Genomic DNA, 26166 nt, shown 5'->3' with positions numbered 1-26166 from the left:
AGACTTAAAGTTTGAATGTATATTATTGATCTTTTAACCTGTTTTCACAGGGTAGAACGGTTAGGAAAGGTTAGGGAGTAAGTGGAGGTAAATAGGTATGGAAAAGCCTTAAAGTAGGCATGTTACCAAGGTTGCCCTGTCAAACCCGTGAATTTCTGAGTGATTTTGGGCATCTTATCTTTCAAACTGGGTTGAGTCATAAACATAACAGTTGTAGCCCTTTCTCTAAGCTTTAAAATGAGACCAAGATCATAGCAATCGGATGTGTATAACTGGAGATATGCCTTTTTTAATATGACATGTGTAGAATGATTATCTCAAGAGTGCTTCCACTTTACTAGTTTATTTGTAGTCTAATAATCTATAATTGATTCCAAGTATGAAAATGATGCTTAAAGGGTTGTGAAGCATGTTTGAATGAGTGGTCTTTGTGATTATTTAATGATTGTATGAACATATATGTTTGATGTAATGAATGACCATGGAGGCTATGTTCATATATCGAAAGTGTATGTTTTTTTTTAAAGAATGCAACTGTAGAATTTCCATAGCTTGGAAAGTCATGTTGAAATGTGCATAGTATCTCTTTATATTCTCTTTATATATTATACTATGATATAAGGTTTTTGCGATGGGGAACCCGTGAGTGATAGAGATGCCCACATACACGCCACCACGAGCGAGCGGCATCAGCAGAGAGATATAGTATTTGTACAGTCCGTGAGTAGTGTATGTGGATGACGACTGTACCCAGTAGAGCATACCTACAGGCACGCCGCCACGAGTGAGAGGCCACATCGGAGAGATATAGTACTTGTACAGTCCGTGAGTAGTGCATGTAAATGAGAACTGTACCCACTCACATGGCTAGGGTTCCAAATCCGTGCATCAACCTGGTTTGATCGGCAAACTAGAAAGAAGAAATAAAAGAAAGAGAATCAGAGAAGAAAATGTTAGAGTAGATGCCCTAGAGCCAATCAATTATTGTAGAATTGACTCTTTGTAATAATGTTCATTAATCAATAATAAAAAGGCATTTTATTCTATATCGCGTAAATCATTATTATTGCAATATGTATTGATATATGTCCTTAGAATGGTAGAACCGTGACGAGGGTATCAAGTGTTTCAAATCTTGATAGTGAGAACCCTATGAGCACATATGGTGGCCATTCTAGAAACGTCCGTAGCCCCAGTATTATTCTGAAGTAAGGGCACAGATAATACGGTAAGGCTATCATAGTGTTGAACGACCCTGTCGAAAGGCAGTGACTGATCTCACTTGTCAAGGTTGTTTGGTGACAACCTGGTGCAACACATGGGTGCTTGTTGTAGGCGGATATACCGCAGCAAGTTCACTGGACTGACCCACCAGAGGATTCCATATGGATGGTAACCCCAGTGTCTATGGAACAAATCCTCTAACGAATGGTGGTGCATGTGATCCTTAGACTTGAGATCACCGGAGCGCCTTGTGCACCGATTGGTACAGTTTGACACTAGCCTAACGCAGTTCTATTCAGAGCTGTCAGTACGGTGGTGATTGGCTATATCAAGGAGTGTATCAAGACTATGGTGGATTGACAAAGGATTCATCACTCCCGGGTACGGGAGAAGTTATCTCACGGCGCAATTCAGTATATGGCAATGACACTAAAACTGTGGCCACAGTGGGATTGAGTTGTTGCTCTATCCAGATTATAATACGGGTCATTGGTCCAGAAACTGAATATATAATATCGAGAGTAACCGAAGGTTGACACTATTTCTATGCCTTCGTCTCGTCGAGATAACGTATGATGAAAGGATCGTATTGTACGGTAACCATATCGTTGACAGGTAGCTACTTTGCTGAATCCGAATCTATCGGGTGGCCATGATGCCTTGCTAGGGGCCAATCTTGGTCTGTGTATTAGTGAGACGATTAATTGGTGTTAATCGCGATACTATACACTACCGGTATGATGAGGAGCCTATGGGTCACACACATAGAAGATAATTTAAGAGCCAAGAAGAAAGAAGGGCGTTTTCGTCTTTTTAGGCGAAGGGGTATTTTGGTAATTTCACAGTGCAATTAAATTTGCTGAGATCATAGCCTTTTTATTTAATTTTTTAAAAATTAAATAAGTGAAATTACGGTTGAATGTGTGTTCGCACATATTCAAATAAATTATCATTATTGTTAAATGTTAATATATATAATAAATATATATTAATTGATTTTTAATTGAAATAATGATGAAATAAATAAAATATCTAATTTGGGAGTGTTTGGCAACATGGGGTGTTTGGGTTGGAGCCCAAGCCCATTCCATGTGGGAATAGGGCAACTTGGTTTGCCTATAAAAAGAATAGTGTTTGTGTGATTAATTTTTAATTAATTTTTTGCCTTTTTGATTAAAGAAAAGATAAACACACAGCAGCCTTTTGGAGACTCTCCCACGCCACTTTCATCCTTTTGATTGAAAAATCAAATACTCCTTTTCTTCTTGATTTCTTAAGGCCAAGGAGGATCTAGCAATTCCCTCCTTGGTTCTTGTTGATTGTCTTCGTGTGGACCTCTACGGTTCGATCCTATACTTGGATCGGTAGCAAACACGTTCAGAGACAATATTGGTGGAGCCTCTAACGTGGGTATGAATCTAAACTTTAGATTTATTTTATTTTCTGCAGATTCTTGATATTATACATAAACCGTAAAATTTGTGCCTAGATTTTGGGCTTTAAGGAACGATCTACGGTTGTATAAAATTTTTGTTTTCCGCTGTGCAATCAGGTCATTTCCTAACAGAAAAGAAAGAGATTACAACATAAGAGAAACAGAAATAGAAAGGAATGAAGAGCATAATCAAAGAATAAAGTGAGAAAAGAAAAATCGGAATATGAGTAATGGAGGAAAAACAATAGTGTAGTTTGGTTTACTTACTGAGCAATTAATGCTTACTCCGTTAATTTACTATTTTCCAGGTACTAGATGATTTGCAATCGGGTGGGACGTCAAGAAGTGGTGGAGTTTGGCGGCACTGTTCAAGATTACCTTATGTTACTAAAGTATATCAATGTTATGTGTATATATATATTTATGAATTAGAAATTAGAATTTTTGGATTTACATTATGTATATATGTTTGTAAACGTTATCTAGTAAATTTTACCTTATATTTCTTACAGAATTACTAGCTATATAGTATATTACATGCCGCCTTTAGTGAGCGGCCTCAGAATTCAGAAAGAAGAAATGTACAGTCCGTTAGAAGTGTGTTTGGATGAGGACTGTATCCAAAATTAGAGAATTCACTCACACAGCCAAGGCTCCAAATCCATGCCTCAACCGAGTCCGATCGGCAAGAATAGAAAGAAATAATGGAAAAGAAAGAAAGAATAGAAAAGAAAGAAAGAATAGAAAAGAAAGAAAGAAAGAAAGAAAAGAAAAGAAAGAAAGAAAAGAAAGACTAGAAAAGAAAGAAAGAAATAAAGAAAAAGAAAAAGAAAACAGAATAAGAAAAATAGAAAAGAAAATGCATAATTTATGCATTTGTGCATTTGCATCATGAATATGCATAATACCATGCTCATTATCATGGGTAGTGAAAAATTTAGAAAACAGAGAGAAAAAAATAGAGAGCAAAATAGAAAAAGAACAGAGAGAAGAACAGGGAAAGAATAGAGAATAATCCAGAAATGTGATGTAAGGAAAGAAAATTCAGAATTTTAAGCAACGAAGAGAGAGAAGTGTAGCATAGTGGGTTTACTTACTAAGCCATTAGTGTTCACTTCGTTGTTTTTAATGTTTTCTAGGTAATAGGTGAGTTGCGGTCACTCGGAACGTCATGCAGTGGAAGGGTCAGATTACACTGTCAAGTTGCTATTTTTGAGAATATTTTGTAAATATTTGTATATAAAAAAAAAAAAAATATGGGCCCATACTTTATTACTTGTATATATATGTGTATTTTCTTATATATATTTTTAATGAATTTTAGTGATTATTTTACGAGTATATTAGCTAGAAAGAAAGCATTACATTTTTGGTTATATATATTTTTAATGAGTTTTAGTGATTATTTTACGAGTATACTAGCTAGAAAGAAAGCATTACATTTTTTGTATCAGAGCAAAGGTTTTGGGATTTGACAGTGTGCCTCTCCTACCACGTTGATGTTCCGTAGCTGACTGCTGTAAGTCAATTCGTTCCTTACTTGTAGTAGATGAGTGAATTGAGTTGACTAAAAGTGTTGGCTTATGTAGATGAGACGTAGAACCCGAGGAAGTAGTAGGAAGGAAATGAGCATGGGTGAACTTTCCAACCCTCCAGAATCTACTTCCCCTATCCTGGATGAAGCGAGGATTCATAATATTATACAGCAAGTCTTGGCAGAAAATCAGGGAGGCTCTGTACTAGAGAAAGTTGAGACCCCGGTGATTGTATCGACCCCCAAAGAGGAGAGAGAGAGGTCGGTACCCCCAGTAGTGCAGAATCATATTGAGCCGATTTATGGGTTGCCTAGTCAACACCAGCCATGAGAATTTAGGGGTATAGTGGACCCACTAGTGGCAGATGAGTGGTTCAGATCAGTGAGCGTATGACAACACTTTTCCCTATGACAGACCGGGAGAAGATTCAGTATGCCAGTTTTTTATTTAGGGGTGATGCCCGTATATGGTGGGAATTGATGGAGGATACTCATGATACAGCTTTGATGACCCGGGAGATTTTGGGAGATTGTTTGAGGCAGAATATAGAATAGTTGATTGAGTCCATGAAAAGATTCAGGAGTTTATTAGTTTGCAATAGGGGGCTAATTCAGTGAAAGAATATTCAGTGAAATTCAATTCCCTAGCAAGGTTCGTGCCAGGAGTAGTGAGTACACCAGAGTTGAGGAGAGATAAATTCGTGCATGGGTTGTAACGCCCACATCAAGATACGTAGCTTTATTTATGCCCTAATACCCTTAGTTGAATTTTATTAAAGTTATCTTGAATAAGTGTGAAGAAAATCCCCTAAAACTTCATTAGGGGTAAAATGGTCTTTTCACTCATAATTAGTTGAAAAAGTGAGGAGTGAAAAGAGATAGAATAACATGGAGAAGTTAATAAAAATAAGGGCATTTTGGTAATTGACTAAGGGACATGGATGGAATTTTTAGAAAGTACAAGGGTAAAATGGGAATATATATATTGTTTTATGATATTAAGAGTTGAAGTAGAGAAACCATAGCCACTCTACCCTCCATTCAAGCCATTCTCTACCCAAATTCTCTCAAATTTCTTCATTAAATTTCCAAGGAAATTCATAGGATTTTGGCTAACTTTTGATAGATTTTCAATCCTAAGTATCCAAAGGTAAGATTCTTGCACAAAGAAGTGAGATTAAATTTTAAAGTATCGAATTCTTGTGGTTGTATATGCTTAGGGTTTGAGAAGGAGGAAATTCTACCAAAAAGAGATTNATATGTGAGTTGCGGTCGCTCGGAACATCAAGCAGTGGAAGGGTCGGGCTATACTGTCAAATTGCTATTTTTGAGAATATTTGTATATAAAGAAAAATTAAATATGGGCCCATACTTTATTACTCGTATATATATGTGTATTTTCTTATATATATTTTTAATGAGTTTTAGTGATTATTTTACGAGTATACTAGCTAGAAAGAAAGCATTACATTTTTGTATCAAAGCAAAGGTTTTGGGATTTGACAGTGTGCCTCTCCTGCCACGTTGATGTTCCATAGCTGACCGTTGTAAGTTAATTCTTTCCTTACTTGTAGTAGATGAGCTAATTGAGTTGACTAAAAGTGTTGGTTTATGCAGATGAGACGTAGAACCCGAGGAAGCAGTATAGGAAGGAAATGAGCACAGGGGAACATTCCAGCCCTCCAGAATCTACTCCCCCTGTCCTCGATGAAGCGAGGATTCGTAATATTATACAGCAAGTCTTTGCAGAAAATCAGGGAGGCTCCATACCAGAGAGAGTTGAGACCTCGGTGATTGTACTGACCCCTAGAGAGGAAAGAGAGATGCCGGTACCCCCAGTAGTGCAGAATCATATTGAGCCGATTTATGGGTTGCCTAGTCAACACTAGCCGTCAAAATTTAGGGGTACAGTGGACCCATTAGTGGCAGATGAGTGGTTCAGATCAGTGGAGCATACGCCGACACTTTTCCCTATGACAGACCAGGAGAATATTCAATATGCTAGTTTTTTATTTAGGGGTGATGCCCGTATATGGTGGGAATTGATGGAGGATACTCATGATACAACTTTGATGACCTGGAATTTCAGGAGATTGTTTGAGGCAGAATATAGAACAGTTGATTGAGTCCATGAAAAGATTCAGAAGTTTATTAGTTTGCAACAGGGGGCTAATTCAGTGAAAGAATATTCGGTGCAATTCAATTCCCTGGCAAGGTTCACTCCAGGAGTAGTGAGTACACCAGAGTTGGGGAGAGATAAATTCGTGCATGGGCTAAAACCAGAAATAGCCCGAGATGTGATGGCCGATGCCCAGCCCCCTTAAACATATAGTGAAGCTTTGGAACGAGCTTTACGGGCATAAATATTTGTGAATAAGCTAACCCCTGCAACTCTATCAGCAATAGGCCCTAGTGTTCCACCTCCTGCTCCACAGAGAGATAAACCTGATGCCCCTACTAATAGAGAGGTGAGAAATAAGAAAAAGTTTTAACCTAAGAAGAAAAAAAGGGATTGGCAGAATAAAAAGCCGAGAACTAGTGAAGTTCCCTAGTACCAGAAGTGTGGAAGAAATCATTATGGGGAGTGTCTAAAGATTTAGGCCGAAATATATGTTACAGATGCCGGCAGCAAGGGCATATGATGAAAGATTGTAAAGCCCCTCCTACACTTGCAACGCAGACATCTAGAGGTACCAATGCTCGAGTGTTTACAGTAGCCCAGATGAAGCTGAAGCTAGCCCATCCGCAGTTATTGGTAAGTTATTATTTCATTCAGTTCCTCTTTATGCATTAATTGATTCTGGAACCACACATTCATTCATTACACATGGGATTTTAGAGAGATTAGGTTTAAAACCTATTAGAGTGGATTGTCCCATTAAGATAGAGTTACCAGATGGTGTTAGTGTAGTAACTTAAGAGATGCTTCTAGGGGAGTCCATAGTGATCCATGGAAGGGAGTTGCCAATGGATTTGATCGTGTTTAATATGCCGGATTTTGATGTTATTTTAGGCATGGATTTCCTGGGGAGGTTTGGAGTAGAGATTGATTGTCGGAGAAAGAAAGCAAGATTTAATCTTGATGATGGACATAAGTTTAATTTTGGCGAGGGTCACCAGCTTAGCATGCTAATCAGCAGTGTGAAGGCCAGAAAGATGTTAAGAAAAGGGTGCTTAAGATATATTGTTCATGTAGTGCACAGTAGTGATGTCCCACAACCAAAGATTTAGAATGTGCCAGTAGTTTGGGAGTTCTTAGATGTATTTCCAGAAGATTTGTCGGGTTTACCTCCGAAAAGAGAAGTAGAATTCAGTATTGAACTGGCACCAAGGACTACACCCATTTCTAAAGCCCCTAATTGGATGGCCCCAGCAGAGCTTAAGGAATTGAAAAAGCAGCTTCAAGAACTCTTAGACAAGGGTTTTATTCGACCTAGACATTCTCCCTGAGGTGCTCCAATTTTGTTTCTAAAAAAGAAAGACAGATCTCTACGGATGTGTATAGATTACAGGGAGTTAAATAAAGTGATAGTGAAGAATAAATACCCGTTACCTCGTATAGATGATTTGTTTGATCAGCTCAAAAGAGCGGCAGTTTTTTCAAAGATTGATTTGAGGTCGAGTTATCATCAAGTAAGGGTTGCAGAGCAAGATATTGCTAAGACTGCTTTTCGGACCAGATATGGGCATTATGAGTTTGTGGTGATGCCTTTTGGGTTAACCAATGCCCCATTAATCTTTATGGACTTAATGAACAGGGTGTTTCAGGATTGTCTTGATCGATTTATAGTGGTGTTTATTGATGATATCTTGATGTATTCTAAGATAGAAAAGGAACATGAAGAACACCTAAGATTTGTGCTAAAGCGATTGCAAGATAAAAAGTTGTTTGCCAAATTTGAGTTTTGGCTAGATCAAGTTATCTTTCTGGGCCATACCATCTCAAAGGATGGTGTATCAGTGGATCCAAGTAAGGTAAAAGCAATTCTGGAATGGCAACAATCGAAGACAATAAAGGAAGTTAGAAGTTTTTTAGGGGTAGCAGGTTATTATAGGCAGTTTGTAGCAGGGTTTGCTCAGTTGGCCAAACCGCTTACAGCTCTCACCAAGCAGAGAACTCTTTTCATTTGGTCGAATGCTTGTGAAGAAAGTTTTCAAGAGTTAAAAAGAAGATTGACCACAGCTCCTATTCTTGCGTTACCACAAGAGGGTGTAGATTATGACATTTATACAGATGCTTCATTTCAGGGACTTGGTGCAATATTGATGCAGTTGGGTAGAGTAATAGCCTATGCTTCTCATCAGTTAAAAAAGTATGAGACAAGATACCCTACACATGATCTAGAGTTGGCTGCTGTAGTTTTTGCACTGAAAATATGGAGGCATTATTTGTATGGAGCAAAGAATAACATTTATACAGATCATAAAAGCTTGAAGTATTTCTTCACCCAAAGAGAGTTGAATATGAGACAGAGGAGATGGTTAGAGTTGTTTAAAGATTATGACTATGAAATTAAGTATCAACTTGGGAAAGCCAATGTAGTAGCTGATGCCTTGAATAGAAAAGCTTACTTGTCCCAACTCACAAGGCATAAAGAATTAATAGAAGAATTATGCAAAGAACAGATTAAGGTCATACCAAGAAGGATTGCCAGGTTAGAGGTTCAGTCTACATTACTGGAAGAAATCAGAGGAAAGCAAGCTGCCGATGAGTGTTGTCAAAAAAAAAGTCAACAAGTGCTTAAGGGTAAATACCAGAGTTCCATCTGTTAGATGGTGTCCTCGTTTCAGGAGTCGTTTGTGCATTCCTCAAGATGATGAGTTAAAGAAGAGAATTCTTACAGAGGCTCATGACACACCATACACTGCTTATCCTAGAGCAACCAAGATGTATCAAGACTTAAAGAAATGCTATTGGTGGCCAGGTATGAAGAAGGATATTGGAGATTTTGTAACTAAGTGCCTGGTTTGTCAACAAGTGAAAGCAGAACACCAAAGGCCATCAGGGTTGCTTCAACCGCTTAGTATTTCTAAATGGAAATGGGACAGTATTTCGATGGATTTTATTATAGGTCTCCCTAGAGTGCAGAAAGGGTTTAATGTTATATGGGTGATAGTAGACAGACTGACCTAGTTAGCCCATTTTCTTCTAGTAAAGGAGAGCACTACTTCGGATCAACTAGCCTATATTTACATTAAAGAGATAGTGAGACTACATGGAGTACCTAAGACAATAGTATCAGATAGAGATTCCAGATTTGTCTCAGCTTTCTGGACTAGTTTACAGAGGAACTTGGGTACCAGATTGGCTTTTAGTATTGCCTACCATCCTCAAACAGATGGCCAGATAGAGAGAACAAATCAGATACTTGAGGATATGTTGAGGGCTTGTTGCATGGATTACAAGATGTCCTGGCATGAGATGTTACCCTTGGTGGAGTTTGCTTATAATAATAGCTATCAGTCTACAATTAGAGGCTTTGTATGGTAGACATTGTAGATCTCCACTACATTGGGATGAGATAGGCGAGAAAGATGAGTTGAATACAACTCTTGGGCCAAAACTAAATCAGAAAATGATAGAAGATGTCAAGTTAATCAAAAGTAGAATGAAACAAGCCCAAGACAGGCAGAAAAGCTATACAGACTTGAAGAGGAAAGATGTTGAATTTGAAGTAGGTGATAAAGTGTTTCTAAAGAGTTGCCCCCTACAAATGGGTGATGCGTTTCGATAGCAAGGGAAAGTTAGCACCGAGATACATTGGTCCTTTTGAAGTATTATAGCGAGTGGGAAAGGTAGCCTATAGGTTGGCTTTACCACCCAGCAATTTGTTCTTAATTATGGAGGAGTTTATTCCAAATTTTTGGTGGCCTAAAATAGAGATAGAAGTGTAGCCAAATTAGTGTTGTTTGTGAACATGACTTGTTTGATGAAATGCCAAGGAGAAGTGCATGTATGAGTATGATTATGTGTTACCTTGGGATGTATTTGTAGATGGTAGAGAATGACATGTTTGCATTCCATAATGCATAATTGCATTTAAATATGTGAGTTTAGAAAGAATTATAAGCATGAAACCATCTACATGCATACATATTCATAAGAGCATGAAAATGCCCTAAAATATGTTAAAGAGAAAATAGAAAGAAATAGGAATATTAAAGATATTCAAATCTAAATTTTTCTTAAAGAAGTGTAAAAAAAAGATAAAAGAAGAGAAGGTTGTTGTGATGGGGAGCCATGAGTGACATAGTCCCACATGCACGCCACCTTTAGTGAGCAGCCTGAGAATTCAAAAAGAAGAAATGTACAGTCCGTTAGAACTATGTGTGGATGAGGACTATACCTAGAATTAGAGAATTCACTCACGCAGCCAAGGCTCCAAATCCATGCCTCAACCGAGTTCGATCGACAAGAATAGAAAGAATATAAAAGAAAGAAAGAAGAGAAAAGAAAGAAAAAAAAATTAGAAAGACTAGAAAAGAAAGAAATAAATAAAGAAACAGAAACAGAAAACAGAATAAGAAAAATAGAAAAGAAAATGCATAATTTATGCATTTGTGCATTTGCATCATGAATATAAATAATACCATGCTCATTATCATGGGTAGTGAAAAATTTAGAAAACAGAGAGCAAAACAGAGAAAGAATAGAGAAAGAACAGAGAGAAGAACAGGGAAAGAATAAAGAATAATCGAGAAATGTGATGTAAGGAAATAAAATTCGAAATTTTAAGCAACAGAGAGAGAGAAGGGTAGCATAGTGGGTTTACTTACTGAGCCATTAGTGCTCACTCCGTTGTTTTTAATGTTTTGCAGGTAATAGGTGAGTTGCGGTCACTCTGAACATCACGCAGTGGAAAGGTCAGGCTACACTGTCAAGTTTCTATTTTTGAGAATATTTTGTAAATATTTGTATATAAAGAAAAATTAAGTATGGGCCCATACTTTATTACTCGTATATATATGTGTATTTTCTTATATATATTTTTAATGAGTTTTAGTGATTATTTTATGAGTATACTAGCTAGAAAGAAAGCATTACAGGACGCAAAAGCTTGATGTCTACCAAACCTTAGTATTGATTAGATGGAAAAAAAAAAAGATTCAAAAAGACTCCTCAATTCATCCATAATCAATAAGTAATATGGGCTGAAAAAACTGAGTAAAAATAAGTATTGGAACTATGCGGCTTTACTGGTCATTTTAAACACAGTTTTCAAGATGGTCAAGCACGCTGCTTACCAAACCTCAATATCGATTAGATGGAAAAAAAAGATTAAAAAAGACTCCTTGATTCCCCCATAATCAAGATCCACTACAAGCTAGGACAAAACTGAGTGAAAAAGGTATTGGGACTATGCAAATTTTCTGCTCGTTTTAAACAAAGTTTTTAGGACACTTGAGCATGCTGTTTACCAAACCTTAGTATTGCTTAGATGGCAAAAAAAATGATTCAAAAAGGCTCCTCAATTCACCCATAATCAATAAGCAATATAGGCTAAAAAAAACTGAGTAAAAATAGGTACTGGAACTATGCGGCTTTACTGCTCGTTTTAAACACAATTTTCGGGATGCTCAAGCATGTTGTTTACCGAACCTCAGGATCAATTAGACGGTAAAAAAAAAAAAAAAAAAGATTCAAAAAGACTCCTTGATTCACCCATAATCGAGATCCACTACATGCAACAAAAAAACTGAGGGAAAGGGGTACTGAGACTATGCAGCTTTTCTACTCGTTTTAAACACAGTTTTCGAGACACTCGAGCATGCCGTTTACTAAACCTCAGTATTGATTAGAGGGTGGAAAAAAAATTCCAAAAGACTCCTAGATTCACCCATAATCAAGATCCACTACATGCAAGGAAAAAAATTAGATGTAAAGAGGGACTAGGACTATGCAGCTTTTCTGTTCGTTTTAAACACAGTTTTTGGGACACTCGAGCATGTCATTCCCAAACCTTCGTACTAATTATATGGCAAAAAAGAGATTCAAAAAGACTCATCGATTCACCCACAATCGAGATCCACTACATGTTAGGAAAAAAACTAAGTGAAAAAGGGTACTTGGACTATGTAGCTTTTCTAGTCAATTTAGAAACGATTTTTGGGACACTCAAGCATCTTGTTTACCAAACCTCAGTATTGATTAAATAGAAAAAAAATGATTCATAAAGACTCCTTAATTCACCCATAATCGAGATCCACTACATGCAAGGAAAAAAGAGAGGAAAAGAGGTACCGGTACTATACGGCTTTTCTGCTCGTCTTAAACTCAGTTTTCGGGACACTCAAGCAAGCCATTTACCAAACCTCAGTATTGATTGGAACGCCAAGAAAAGGACTCACAAAGACTCCTCGATTCACCCATAATCAAGATCCACTACAAGCTAGGAAAAAATTGAGTGAAAAAAGGTACTGGACAACTCAACTTTTCTGCTCATTTTGAACATTGTTTTCGGGATGCTCAGGCATGCTATTTACCAAACCTCAGTATTGAGTAGACGGGAAAAAAAAAAAAAAAAAAAAAGATTCAAAAAGACACCAATAAACAATATGGGCTGATAAAAACTAAGTAAAAATAGGTATTGGAACTATGCGGCTTTACTGCTCCTTTTAAACACAGTTTTTGGGATGCTCAAGCATCCTATTTACCAAACCTCAATATCGATTAGACGGCAAAAGAAATTCAAAAAGACCCCTCAACTCACCCACAATTGAGAGCCACTACAATTTGGGAAAAAACTGAGCAAGAAAAGGTATTGGGACTATGTGGCTTTTCTGCTCATTTTAAACAAAGTTTTCGAGACATTCAAGCATGCTTTTTGCCAAACCTCATTATCGATTAGTGATGGAAAAAAAGGTCAAAAAGACTCCTTGATTCACCCATAATTGAGATCCACTACAAGCTAGGAAAGAACTGAGTAAAAAAAGTACTGGGACTATGCAGCTTTCCTGCTTGTTTTAAACACAATTTTTGAGATGCTCGATAATGATGGCTACCAAACCTTTGTATCGATTAGATAACGAAAATAAAGATTCAAAAAACTCCTTGATTCACCCATAATTGAGATCCATTACAAGTTGGGAAAAAACTAACTAAAAAAAGTATTGAGACTATACGGTTTTTTTGCTCATTTTAAGCACAGTTTTCGAGATGCTCAAGCAACTATTTAGCAAACCCCAAAATTGATTCAATGACAAAAAAAGATTCAAAAATACTTCTCGATTCACCCACACTTAAGAACCACTACAAGTTGGGAAAAAACTAAGCAAAAAAAGGTACTAGGGCTATGCGGCATTTTTGCTCATTTTGAACATAGTTTTTGAGACATTCAAGAATGTTGTTTGCCAAACCTCAGCATCGATTATGTGACAAAAAAAATTATTCAAAAAGACTCCTCGATTCAGCCATAATCGAGATCCACTACACGTTAGGAAAAAAACTGAGTAAAAAAATAACTAGGTCTATGCAGCTTTTCTTCTCGTTTTAAACACAGTTTTTGGGATGCTCAAGGATGCTGTTTGCCAAACCTCAGTATCGATTGGATAGAGAAAAAAAAGATTCAAAAAGACTCCTCGATTCACCCATAATCGATAAACTATATGGGCTGAAAAAACTAAGTAAAAATAGGTACTGAGACTATGCAGCTTTTCTACTCGTTTTTAACACAATTTTTGGGTTGCTCAAGCATGTTGTTTAGCAAACCTTAGCATCGATTAGATGGAAAAAAAAAAGTTTTGAAAAGACTCTCAATTCACCCCTAATCAATAAATAATATAGGCAGAAAAAAATTAAGTAAAAATAGGTACTAGGACTATGCGGCCCTTCTGCTCGTTTTAAACATAGTTTTCAGAATGCTCAAGCATGCAGTTTACCAAACCTCAAAATTGATTAGACAGCCGNTGGTACAGTTTGACACTAGCCTAACGCAGTTCTATTCAGAGCTGTCAGTACGGTGGTGATTGGCTATATCAAGGAGTGTATCAAGACTATGGTGGATTGACAAAGGATTCATCACTCCCGGGTACGGGAGAAGTTATCTCACGGCGCAATTCAGTATATGGCAATGACACTAAAACTGTGGCCACAGTGGGATTGAGTTGTTGCTCTATCCAGATTATAATACGGGTCATTGGTCCAGAAACTGAATATATAATATCGAGAGTAACCGAAGGTTGACACTATTTCTATGCCTTCGTCTCGTCGAGATAACGTATGATGAAAGGATCGTATTGTACGGTAACCATATCGTTGATAGGTAGCTACTTTGCTGAATCCGAATCTATCGGGTGGCCATGATGCCTTGCTAGGGGCCAATCTTAGTCTGTGTATAAGTGAGACGATTAATTGGTGTTAATCGCGATACTATACACTACCGGTATGATGAGGAGCCTATGGGTCACACACATAGAAGATAATTTAAGACTCAGGAAGAAAGAAGGGCGTTTTCGTCTTTTTAGGCGAAAGGGTATTTTGGTAATTTCACAGTGCAATTAAATTTGCTGAGGTCGTAGCCTTTATTTAATTTGTTAGAAAAATTAAATAAGTAAAATTACGTTTAAATATATGTTCGCATATATTTAAATAAATTATCATTATTGTTAAATGTTAATATATATATTAATTGATTTTTAATTAAAATAATGATGAATTAAATTAAAATATCTAAATGGGATTGTTTGGCAAATTTGGGGGTGTTTGGGTTGGAGCCCAAGCCCATTCCATATGGGAATAGGGCAACTAAGATAAGACTATAAAAGAAAAGGTTTTAGTTGAAAGAAATGAGTGTGTGTTATTTTATTATTTTCATTCTTCATTTGAAAAGAGAGAAACCTCCACCCTCAAAACTCTCCCATGCCACTTTTACTGTTCCATTGAAAAACAAACACCTTTTTGTTTTCTTCTTGATTTCTTAAGGCCAAAGAGGATCTAGCAAATCCCTCTTTGGTTCTTGTTGATTGTCTTCGTGTGGACCTCTACGGTTCGATCCTACACTTGGATCGGTAGCAAATACGTTCAGAGACAATATTGGTGGAGCCTCCAAACATGGGTATGGTTTCTTAAACCTTGAACTGATTTTTGCAGATTTGATTATTTTAATGTAAACTGTGATTTTTGTACCCGGATCTTGGTTCTAAGGAACGATCCATAGAGTTTATGTTTTTGTTTTCCGCTGCGTAACTGGGTCGTTTCCTAACAAAAAGTACTGGGACTATGTAGCTTTTCAGATTGTTTCAAACACAATTTTTGGGACACTTGAGCATGCTGTTTACCAAACCTCAATATTGATTAGACGGCAAAAGAAAGATTCAAAAAGACTCTTCGATTCACCCATGGTCGAGATCCACTACATGCCATGAAAAAACTGAGTGAAAAAGGGTACTGGGACAATGTAGCTTTTCTGCCCGTTTTAAACACAGTTTTTGGGATTCTTAGCATGTTGTTTACCAAACCTAAATATTGAGTAGACAGCAAGAAAAAATATTCAAAAAGACACCGATAAACAATATGGGCTGATAAAAATTGAGTGAAAAGAGGTACTGGAACTATGTAGCTTTTTTGCTCGTTTTAAACACAATTTACGAGACACTCAAGTATGCTATTTATCAAACCTCAGTATTGATTAGATGGCAAAAAAAAATCTGATTCACCCATAATCGAGATCCACTAAGTGCTAGGAAAAAACTGAGCGAAAAAAGGTACTAGGACTATGCAACTTTTCTCCTTGTTTAAAACATAGTTTTTGGGACGCCCGAGCATGCTGTTTACCAAACCTCAGTATTGATTAGACGACAAAAAAAAAAAAAAGGTTCAAAAGGAGTCCTCAATTCACCCATAATGAATAAGCAATATGGGCTGAAAAAAACTTAGGAACAATAGGTACTATAACTATGCAGCTTTACTGAGTTTTTACGATGCTCAAGTATGCTATTTACCAAACCTCAGTATTGATTAGACAACAAAAAAAAAAAAAAAGAATAAAAAAGACTCCTCAAGGAAAAAGCTATGGAAAAGGGGTACCAACACTATGCAACGTTTCTGCTCGTTTTAAAGACAGTTATCGTGACACTTGAGCATGCTATTTACAAAACCTCAGTATTGATTAGAGGGCAAAAAAAAAAAAAAAAATTTAAAAGACTCCTCGTTTCACCCATAATGGAGATCTACTGCATGATAGAAAAAATAGAGTGGAAAAAGGTGCAGGGACTATGTAGCTTTTCTTCTTGTTTACACACAATTTTTTGGACACTCGAGCATGCTGTTTACCAAACCTCAGTATTGATTACATGGCAAAAAAAGGATTCAGAAAGACTCCTTGATTCACCCATAATCGAGATCCACTACAGTCTGAGAAAAATCTAAGTAAAAAAAGGTACCAGGATAGTGCAACTTTTCTACTCATTTTAACACAGCTTTCGGGACACTCAAGCATGCCGTTTACCAAACCTCAGTATCGATCAGAGGATGAAAAGAAAGATTCTAAAAGACTCCTCGATTCACCCATAATCGAGATCCACTACATGCTAGGAAAAAAACTGAGTGAAAAAAGGTACTAGGACTATGTAACTTTTCAGATTATTTCAAACACAATTTTTGGGATGCTCGAGCATGTTGTTTACCAAACGTTAGTATTGATGAGATAGCATAAGAAAGATTCAAAAAGACTCTTCGACTCACCCATAATCGAAATCCACTACAACCCAGGAAAAAGCAAAGTGAGAAAGGGTACTGGGACAATGCAGCTTTTCTGCCTGTTTTAAACATAGTTTTTGGGATTCTTAGCATGTTGTTTACCAAAACTCAGTATTGAGTAGATTGCAAGAAAAAAAGATTCAAAAAGACGTTGATAAACAATATGGGTTGATAAAAACTGAGTAAAAATAGGTATTTGAACTATGCGAGTTTACTGCTTGTTTTAAATACAGTTTTCAAGATGCTCAAGCATGTTGCTCACCAAAGCTCAGTATGGATTAGACTGCAGAAAAAAAGATTCAAAAAGACTCCTTGATTCACCCATAATCGAGATCCACTACATGCTAGGAAAAAAATGAGTGAAAAGTGGTACTGCAACTATGTAGCTTTTCTACTCATTTTAAACATAGTTTACGAGACACTCAAGTATGATGTTTACCAAATCTCAATATTCATTAGATGGCACAAAAAAAAATTTAGAAAGACTCCACGATTCACCCATAATCGAGATTCACTACAAGCTACGAAAAAAACTGAGTGAAAAAAGGTACTGGTACTATGCAGCTTTTCTGCTTGTGTAAAACACAATTTTTGGGACGCTCGAGCATGGTGTTTACCAAACCTCAGTATTGATTAGACAGAAAAAAAAGATTCAAAAAGACTCCTCAACTCACCCATAATCAATAAGCAATATGGGCTGAAAAGAACTGAGTAAAAATAGGTATTGGAACTATGCAGCTTTACTGCTCGTTTTAAACACAGTTTTGACGATACTCAAGCATGCAATTCACCAAACCTTAGTATCAATTAGACGGAAAAAAAAAAAAAAAAAAAAGACTCCTCGATTCAGCCACAATCGAAATCCACTGCATGCTAGGAAACAACTGAGCAAAAAAAGGTACTAGGACTATGTAGCTTTTCTGCTCGTTTTAAACACAATTTTCGAGACACTCGAGCATGCATTTTTCCAAACCTCAGTATTGATTAGACGAGGAAAAAAGAAAGATTCAAAAAGACTCCTTGATTCACCTATAATCGAGATCCACTACAAGCTAGGAAAAAACTGAGTGAAAAAAAGTGTTGGGACAATGCAACTTTTTTGCTCATTTAAAACATAGTTTTTGGGATTCGGGGCATGTTGTTTACCAAACCTCAATATTGAGTAGACAGCAAGAAAAAAGATTCAAAAAGACGCCGATAAACAATATGGGCTAATAAAAACAAAGTAAAAATGGGTACTGGAACTATGTGGCTTTACTACTTGTTTTAAACACAGTTTTGGGGATGCTCAACCATGTTGTTCACCAAAGCTTAGTATTGATTAGATGGCAAAAAAAAAAAAAAAAAAAAGATTCAAAAAGGCTCCTTGATTCACCCATAATCGAGATCCACTACATGCTCAGAAAAAACTGGGTGAAAAGAGGTACTGGGACTATACAGCTTTTTGCTCGTTTAAAACACAGTTGTTGGGGCACTCGAGCATACTGTTTACCAAACCTCATTATTGATTAGACGAAAAAAAAAAGATTCAAAAAGACTCCTCAATTCACCCATAATCAATAAGCAATATGGGCTGAAAAAAAAACTAAGTAAAAATAGGTACTAGAACTATGTAGCTTTATTGCTCGTTTTAAACACAATTTTCAGGTTGCTACAGTATGTTGTTTACCAAACCTTAGTATTGATTAGACGGCAAAAAAAAAAAGATTCAAAAAGACTCCTTGATTCACCCATAATCGAGATCCATTACATGCTAGGAAAAAACTGAGTGAAAAGAGGTACTGGGACTATGCAACGTTTTGCTCATTTTAAACACAGTTTGCGGGGTACTCGAGCATGCTATTTACCAAACCTCACTATTGATTAGATGGCAAAAAAAATTCAAAAAGACTCCTCAATTCACCCATAATCAATAAGCAATATGGGCTGAAAATAACTAAGTAAAAATAGGTATTGGAACTATGAGGCTTTACTACTCGTTTTAAACACAATTTTCGAGATGCTCAAGCCAGTTGTTTACAAAACCTCAATATCGATTAGACGGCAAAGAAAACAATTAAAAAGACTCCTCGGTTCACCTATGATCGAGATCCACTACATGCCAGGAAAAAACTGAGCGAAAAAACGTATTGGGACTATGCAGCTTTTATTCTCGTTTTAAACATAGTTTTTAGGTGACTTGAGCATGCTTTTTAGCAAACCTAAGTATCGATTACACGGTGAATTTTTTTTTGAAAAAGACTCTTCAATTCACCTAGAATCGAGATCCATTACATGCTAGGAAAAAATTGAGTGAAAAGAGATACTGGGATTATGTAGCTTTTTTGCCCGCTTTAAGCACAGTTTTAGGGGCATTCAAGCATGCTATTTTCCAAACCTCAGTATTTATTAGACAGCAAAAAAAATGATTGAAAAAGACTCCTCAATTCACCCATAATCAAGATCCACTACATGCAAGGAGACAATAGAGGAAAAGAGGTACCGGGGACTATGCAGCTTTTCTTCTCGTTTTAAACACAGTTTTTGGGATGCTCAGGCATGCTGTTCACCAAACCTCAGTATTGATTAGATGATGAAAAAAATTTTCAAAAAGACTCCTCGATTCACCCACAGTCGAGATCCACTACAAGCAAGGAAAAAACTGAGTGAAAAAAGGTATTGGGATTATGTAGCTTTTCTACTCGTTTAAAAACAACTTTTACGATGCTCAAGCATGCTGTTTACCAAATCTCAATACCGATTAGAAGGCCAAAAAAAGTTTCAAAAAGACTCCTCCATTCAACCATAATCGAGATCCACTACATGCAAAGAAAAAACTGAGGAAAATAGGTACCAAGACTATATAGCTTTTTTGCTCGTTTTAAACACAGTTTTTTGGACACTTAAGCACGCCATTTACCAAACCTTAGTTTTGATTTGATGGCAAGAAAAATGATTCAAAAGGACTCCTCAATTCACCCATAATCGAGATCCAACACAAGCTAGGAAAAAACTGAGTGAAAAAAGGTACTTAGACAATGCAGCTTTTCTACTTGTTTTAAACATAGTCTTCGGGATGGTTGGGCATGCTGTTTACCAAACCTCATTATTGAGTAGACAAAAAATAAAAAAGATCCAAAAGGACGCCTCAATTCACCCATAATCGTTCAACAATAAGGGCTGAAAAAACTGAGTAAAAATAGGTATTGAAACTATGCAACTTTATTGCTCGTTTTTAACATAGTTTTCGGGATGCTCAAGCATGTTGTTCACCAAACCTCAGTATTGATTAGACGTAGAAAGAAAAGATTCAAAAAGACTCCTCGATTCACCAATGATCTGGATCCACTACATGCTAGGAAAAAATTGAGTGAAAAGTACTGGCACTACGCAGCTTTTTTGCTCATTTTAAACACAGTTTGTAGGACACTCCAGCATGTTGTTTACCAAACCTCGGTATTGATTAGAAGGTAAAAAGAAATTAAAAAAGACTCCTCAATTCACCCATAATCAATAAGCAATATGGGCTGAAAAATACTAAGTAAAAATAGGCACTGGAACTCTGCAGCTTTACTGCTCATTTTAAACACAGTTTTTAGGATGCTAAGGCATTCTATTTACCAAACCACAATATCGATTAGATGATTAAAAAAAATATTAATAAAGACTCCTCGATTCACCCATAATCGGGATCCACTATATGCTAGGAAAAATCTAAGTGTAAAAAGGTACCAAGACTATGTAGCTTTTCTGCTCATTTTAAACACAATTTTCGGGACAATCGAGCATGCTATTTACCAAACCTCAGTACTAATTAGATGGCAAAAATAAGATTCAAAAAGACTCCTCGATTCACCTATAATCAAGATCCACTACATGCAAGGAAAAAACTGAGGAAAAGAGGTACTGGGACTATAAAGCTTTTCTGCTTGTTTTAAACACAGTTTTAAGGACACTTGAGCATGTTGTGTGCCAAACCTCAGCATTGATTAGACGGCAAAAAACAAAAGATTCAAAAAGACCATTCGAGTCATCGATAATCTAGATCCACTACATGCAAGGAAAAAATTGGGGAAAAGAGGTATCAAGACTATGCAGCTTTTCTGCTCATTCTAAACACAGTTTTTAGGATGCTTGGGCATGCTGTTTATTAAACCTCAGTATTGAATAGACAACAAAAAAAAAAAAGATTCAAAAAGACGCCTCAGTTCACCCATAATCGGTAAACAATATGGGTTGAAAAAAACAGAGTAAAAATAGGTACTAGAACTATGCGGCTTTATTGCTCGTTTTAAACACAGTTTTCAGGATGCTCAAGCATGCTGTTTTCCAAACCTCAGTATTGATTTCACGGCAAAGAAAAAGATTCAAAAAGACTCCTCGATTCACCCATAATCGAGATCCACTACTTGGTAGGAAAATAACTGAGCGAAAAGTGGTACTGGGATTATGCAACTTTTAGCTCGTTTTAAACACAGTTTTTGGGACACTTGAGCATGCTGTTTACCAAACCTTAGTGTCGATTAGACGACAAAAAAAATATTCGAAAAGACTCCTCACCTCACTCAGAATCAATAAACAATATCGGCTGAAAAAAATTAAGGAAAAATAGGTACTGGAACTATGCAGATATACTACTCCTTTCAAACATAGTTTTTGGGATGCTCAAGCATGTTGTTTACCAAACCTCGGCATGATTAGATGGAAATAAAAAGATTAAGAAAGACTGTTCGATTCACCCATATTCGAGATCCACTGCAACTAGGAAAAAACTTAGAGAAAAAAAGTACTCAGATTTGGAATCTTTTCTTCTCGTTTTAAACACAGTTTTCGGGATGCTTGAGCATGTTGTTTACCAAACCTCAATATTGATTAGAAGGCAGAAAAAAGATTCAAAAAGACTCCTCAATCCACCCATAATCGATAAACAATATGGGCTGAAAAAACTGAGTAGAAATAGGTATTGGAACTATGCTGCTTTGCTGCTTATTTTAAACATAGTTTTCGGGATGCTCAAGCAAGCTGTTTACCAAACCTCAGTATTGATTAGATGGCATAAAAGTGGTTCCAAATGACTCCTCGATTCACCTATAATAAAGATCCACGACATGCAAGGAAAAAACTGAGGAAATGAGGAACCGGGACTATGCATCTTTTCTACTTGTTTTAAACACAGTTTTCGGGACACTCGAGCATGCCATTAACCAAACCTCAGTATTGATTAGATGGCAAAAAAAATATTCAAAAAGACTCCTCGATACACCCATAATCGAGATCCACTACATGCTAGGAAAAAATTAACTGAAAAAAAGTACACTATGTAGCTTGTCTGCTCATTTTAAACAAAATTTTTGGGACACTCAAGCACGCTGTTTACCAAACCTTAGTATTGATTAGACAGCAAAAATAAAGATTCAAAAAGACTCCTCAATTCATCCGTAATTGAGATCCACTACAAGCTAGGAAAAAACTGAGTGAAAAAAGGTACTGGGACAACGTAGCTTTTTTGCTTGTTTTAAACACGGTTTTCAGGATGCTTGAGCATACTGTTTATCAAACCTCAATATTGAGTAGACGGAAAAAAAAAGATTTAAAAAGACACCTCAATTCACCCATAATCGATAAACAATATAGGCTAAAAAAATTTGAGTAAAAATAGGTACTAGAACTGTGCTGCTTTACTGCTTGTGTTAAACATAATTTTTAGGATTCTCAAGCATGTTTTTTACCAACCCTTAATATTGATTAGACGGTGAAAAAAAAGATTCAAAAATACTCCTCGATTCACGCATAATCGAGATCCACCACATGGTAGGGAAAAACTGAGTGAAAAGAGGTATAGGGACTATGTAGCTTTTCTGCTTGTTTTAAACATAGTTTGTGGGTCACTCGACCATGTTGTTTACCAAACCTCAGTGTTTATTAGACAGCAAAAAGAAAGATTCAAAAAGACTCCTCAACTCACTCATAGTCGATAAGCAATATAGGCTGAAAAGAACTGAGTAAAAATAGGTACTGGAACTATGAGGCTTTACTGCTCGTTTTAAACACAGTTTTCTGGATGCTCAAGCATGTTGTTTACCAAACCTCAGTATTGATTAAATGGAAAAAAAAAAAAGATTCAAAAGACTTCTCGATTCACCTATAATGGAGATCCACTACAAGCTAGGAAAAAAAACTAAGTGAAAAAAGGTATTAGGACTATGCAACTTTTCTGCTTGTTTTAAACACAGTTTTTGGACGCTCGAGCATGCTGTTTCAAAAAGACTCCTCAATTCAACTATAATCGATAGACAATATGGGCTGAAAAAAATTGAGTAAAAATCGATACTAAAACTATTCGGATTTATTGCTCGTTTTAAACACAGTTTTCAGGATACTCTAGCATGTTGCATACCAAACCTCAGTATCGATTAGACGGCGAAAAAAAAGATTCAAAAAGACTCCTCTATTCACCGATAATCTAGATCCACTACATGCTATGTCCTTAGAATGGTAGAACCGTGACGAGGGTATCAAGTGTTTCAAATCTTGATATTGAAAACCCTATGAGCACATATGATGGCCATTCTAAAAGTGTCCACAGCCCTAGTATTATTCTGAAGTAAGGGCATAGATAATACGGTAAGGCTATCATAGTATTGAACGACCTTGTCGAAAGGCAGTGACTAATCTCACTTGTCAAGGTTGTTTGGTGACAACCTGGTGTAATACATAGGTGCTTGCTGTAGGCAAGTTCACTGGACTGACCCACCAGAGGATTCCATATGCATGGTAACCCTAGTGTCTATGGAAAAAATCCTCTAATGAATGGTAGTGCATGTGATCCTTAGACTTGAGATCACTGAAGCACCTTGTGCACCGATTGGTGTAGTTTGACACTAGCCTAACGCAGTTCTATTCAGAGATGTCAATACGGTGGTGATTGGCTTCATCAAAGAGTGTATCAAGACTATGGTGGATTGACAGAGGATTTATCACTCCCAGGTACGGGAGAAGTTATCTCACGGTGCAATTTAGTAAATGGCAATGACACTAAAACTATAGCCACAGTGGGATTGAGTTGTTGCTCTATCTAGTTTATAAAACAGGTCATTGGTCCAGTAACTGAATACATCATATCGAGAGTAACCGAACGCTGACACTATTTCTATGCCTCGGTCTCGTCAAGATAACGGATGATAAAATGATTGAATTGTACGGTAACCATATCGTTGATAGGTAGCTACTTCGCTGAATCTGAATCTATCGGGTGGCCATGATGCCTTGCTAGGGGCCAATCTTGGTCTATGTGTAATGAGACGATTAATTGGTATTAATCACAATACTATACACTACCGGTATGATGAGGAGCCTATGGCTCACACACATAGAAGATAATTTAAGAGCTAGGATATAAGAAGGGTGTTTTCGTGTTTTTAGGCAAAAGGGTATTTTGGTAATCTCACAGTGTAATTAAATTTGCTGATGTCATAGCCTTTATTTAATTTGATATTAAAATTAAATAAGTGAGATTACGTTTAAATATGTGTTCGCATATATTTAAATAAATTATCATTATTGTTAAATGTTAATATATTAAATATATATTAATTGATTTTAATTGAGATAATGATAAATTAAAATTAAAATATCTAAATGGGAGTGTTTGGATACAAGGGGTGTTTGGGTTGGAGCCCAAGCCTATTTCATAAGGGAATAAGGCAATTACACTTGCACTATATAAGTGTAAGTTTCCTTGTAAAAAAATGAAGAGAAATACTTTTTCACTCATTTCATTCATTGAAAAGAAAACTCTAGCCCCTTGAAACACTCCATGCCAGATTGCCTTTTGGGTTGAAATCAAAATTACTTTGATTTTTCTTCTTGGATCTTAAAGGCTAAAGAGGATCTAGCAAATCCCTCTCCAGTTCCTTGTGGTTATCTTCATGTGGACTACATCGGTTCGATCCTACACTTGGGTCGATAGCGAAATACGTTCAGAGACAAGTTGGAGGAGCCTCCAAACATGCGTATGATTTCTTAAACTCTAAACTGATTTTCTGCAAATTCTTCTTTGTTATATATAAACTGTAAATTTGTGCCCTGATCTTGGTTCTATGGAACGATAGATGTTGTAAATATTTTTTGTTTTTCTGCTACGCAACTGGATCATTTACCAACACTGTTTACCAAACCTTAGTATTGATTAGATGGCACAAAATAGATTCAAAAAGACTCATCGATTCACCCATAATCAAGATCCACTACAAGCTATCAAAAAACTGAGTGAAAAAGGGTACTAGGACTATGCAGCTTTTCTGCTCATTTTAAACACAGTTTTTGGGACGCTCGAGCATGTTTTTTACCAAACTTTAGTATTGATTAGATGGAAAAAAAAAAAAAAAAAGATTCAAAAAGACTCCTCAATTCACCCATAATCGAAATCCACTACAAGCAAGGAAAAAACTGAGTGAAAAAAGGTACGGGATAATGCAGCTTTTTTGTTCGTTTTAAACACAGTTTTTAGGACACTCAGGCTTGTTGTTTACCAAACCTCAGTATTGAGTAGATAGCAAAAAATTCACCCATAATCGATAAACAATATGGGCTGAAAAAAACTGAGTAAAAATAGGTACTAGAACTATGCGGCTTTACTGCTCGTTTTAAACATAGTTTTCAAGGTGCTCAAGCATGCGGTTTACCAAACCTCAGTATTGATTAGATGGCAAAAAAAAGATTCAAAAAACTCCTTGATTAACCCATAATCGAGATTCACTACATGCTAGTAAAAAACTAAGGGAAAAGAGGTACTGAGATTATGCAACTTTTCTACTCGTTTTAAACATAGTTTGCGGGACACTCGAACATGCTGTTTACCAAACCTTAGTATTGATTAGACAGCCAAAAAAGGATTAAAAAAGACTCCTAGATTCACCCATAATCGAGATCCACTACAAGCTAGGAAAAAACTTAGTGAAAAGAGGTACTAGGATGATGCAGCTTTTCTGCTTGTTTTAAACACAGTTTTTGGGACACTCAAGCATGCTTTTACCAAACCTCAGTATTGATTAGATAGCAAAAAAAAGATTCAAAAAGACTCATCGACACCTATAATCAAGATCCCCTACAAGCTAGGAAAAAACTAAGTGAAAAAAGGTCCTAGGAGTATGCAACTTTTCTATTTGTTTTAAACACAATTTTCGAGACACTCAAGCATGTTGATTACCTAACCTTATTATCGATTAGACAGTGAAGGAAAAGATTCAAAAAGACTCCTCGATTTAGCCGTAATCAAGATCCACTAAAAGCTAGGAA

The sequence above is a fragment of the Pistacia vera genome, unplaced genomic scaffold (genome assembly GCF_008641045.1).
Source record: "Pistacia vera cultivar Batoury unplaced genomic scaffold, PisVer_v2 Contig929, whole genome shotgun sequence".
NCBI lineage: Eukaryota > Viridiplantae > Streptophyta > Magnoliopsida > Sapindales > Anacardiaceae > Pistacia > Pistacia vera.
Note: the sequence above shows the minus strand (reverse complement) of the source record.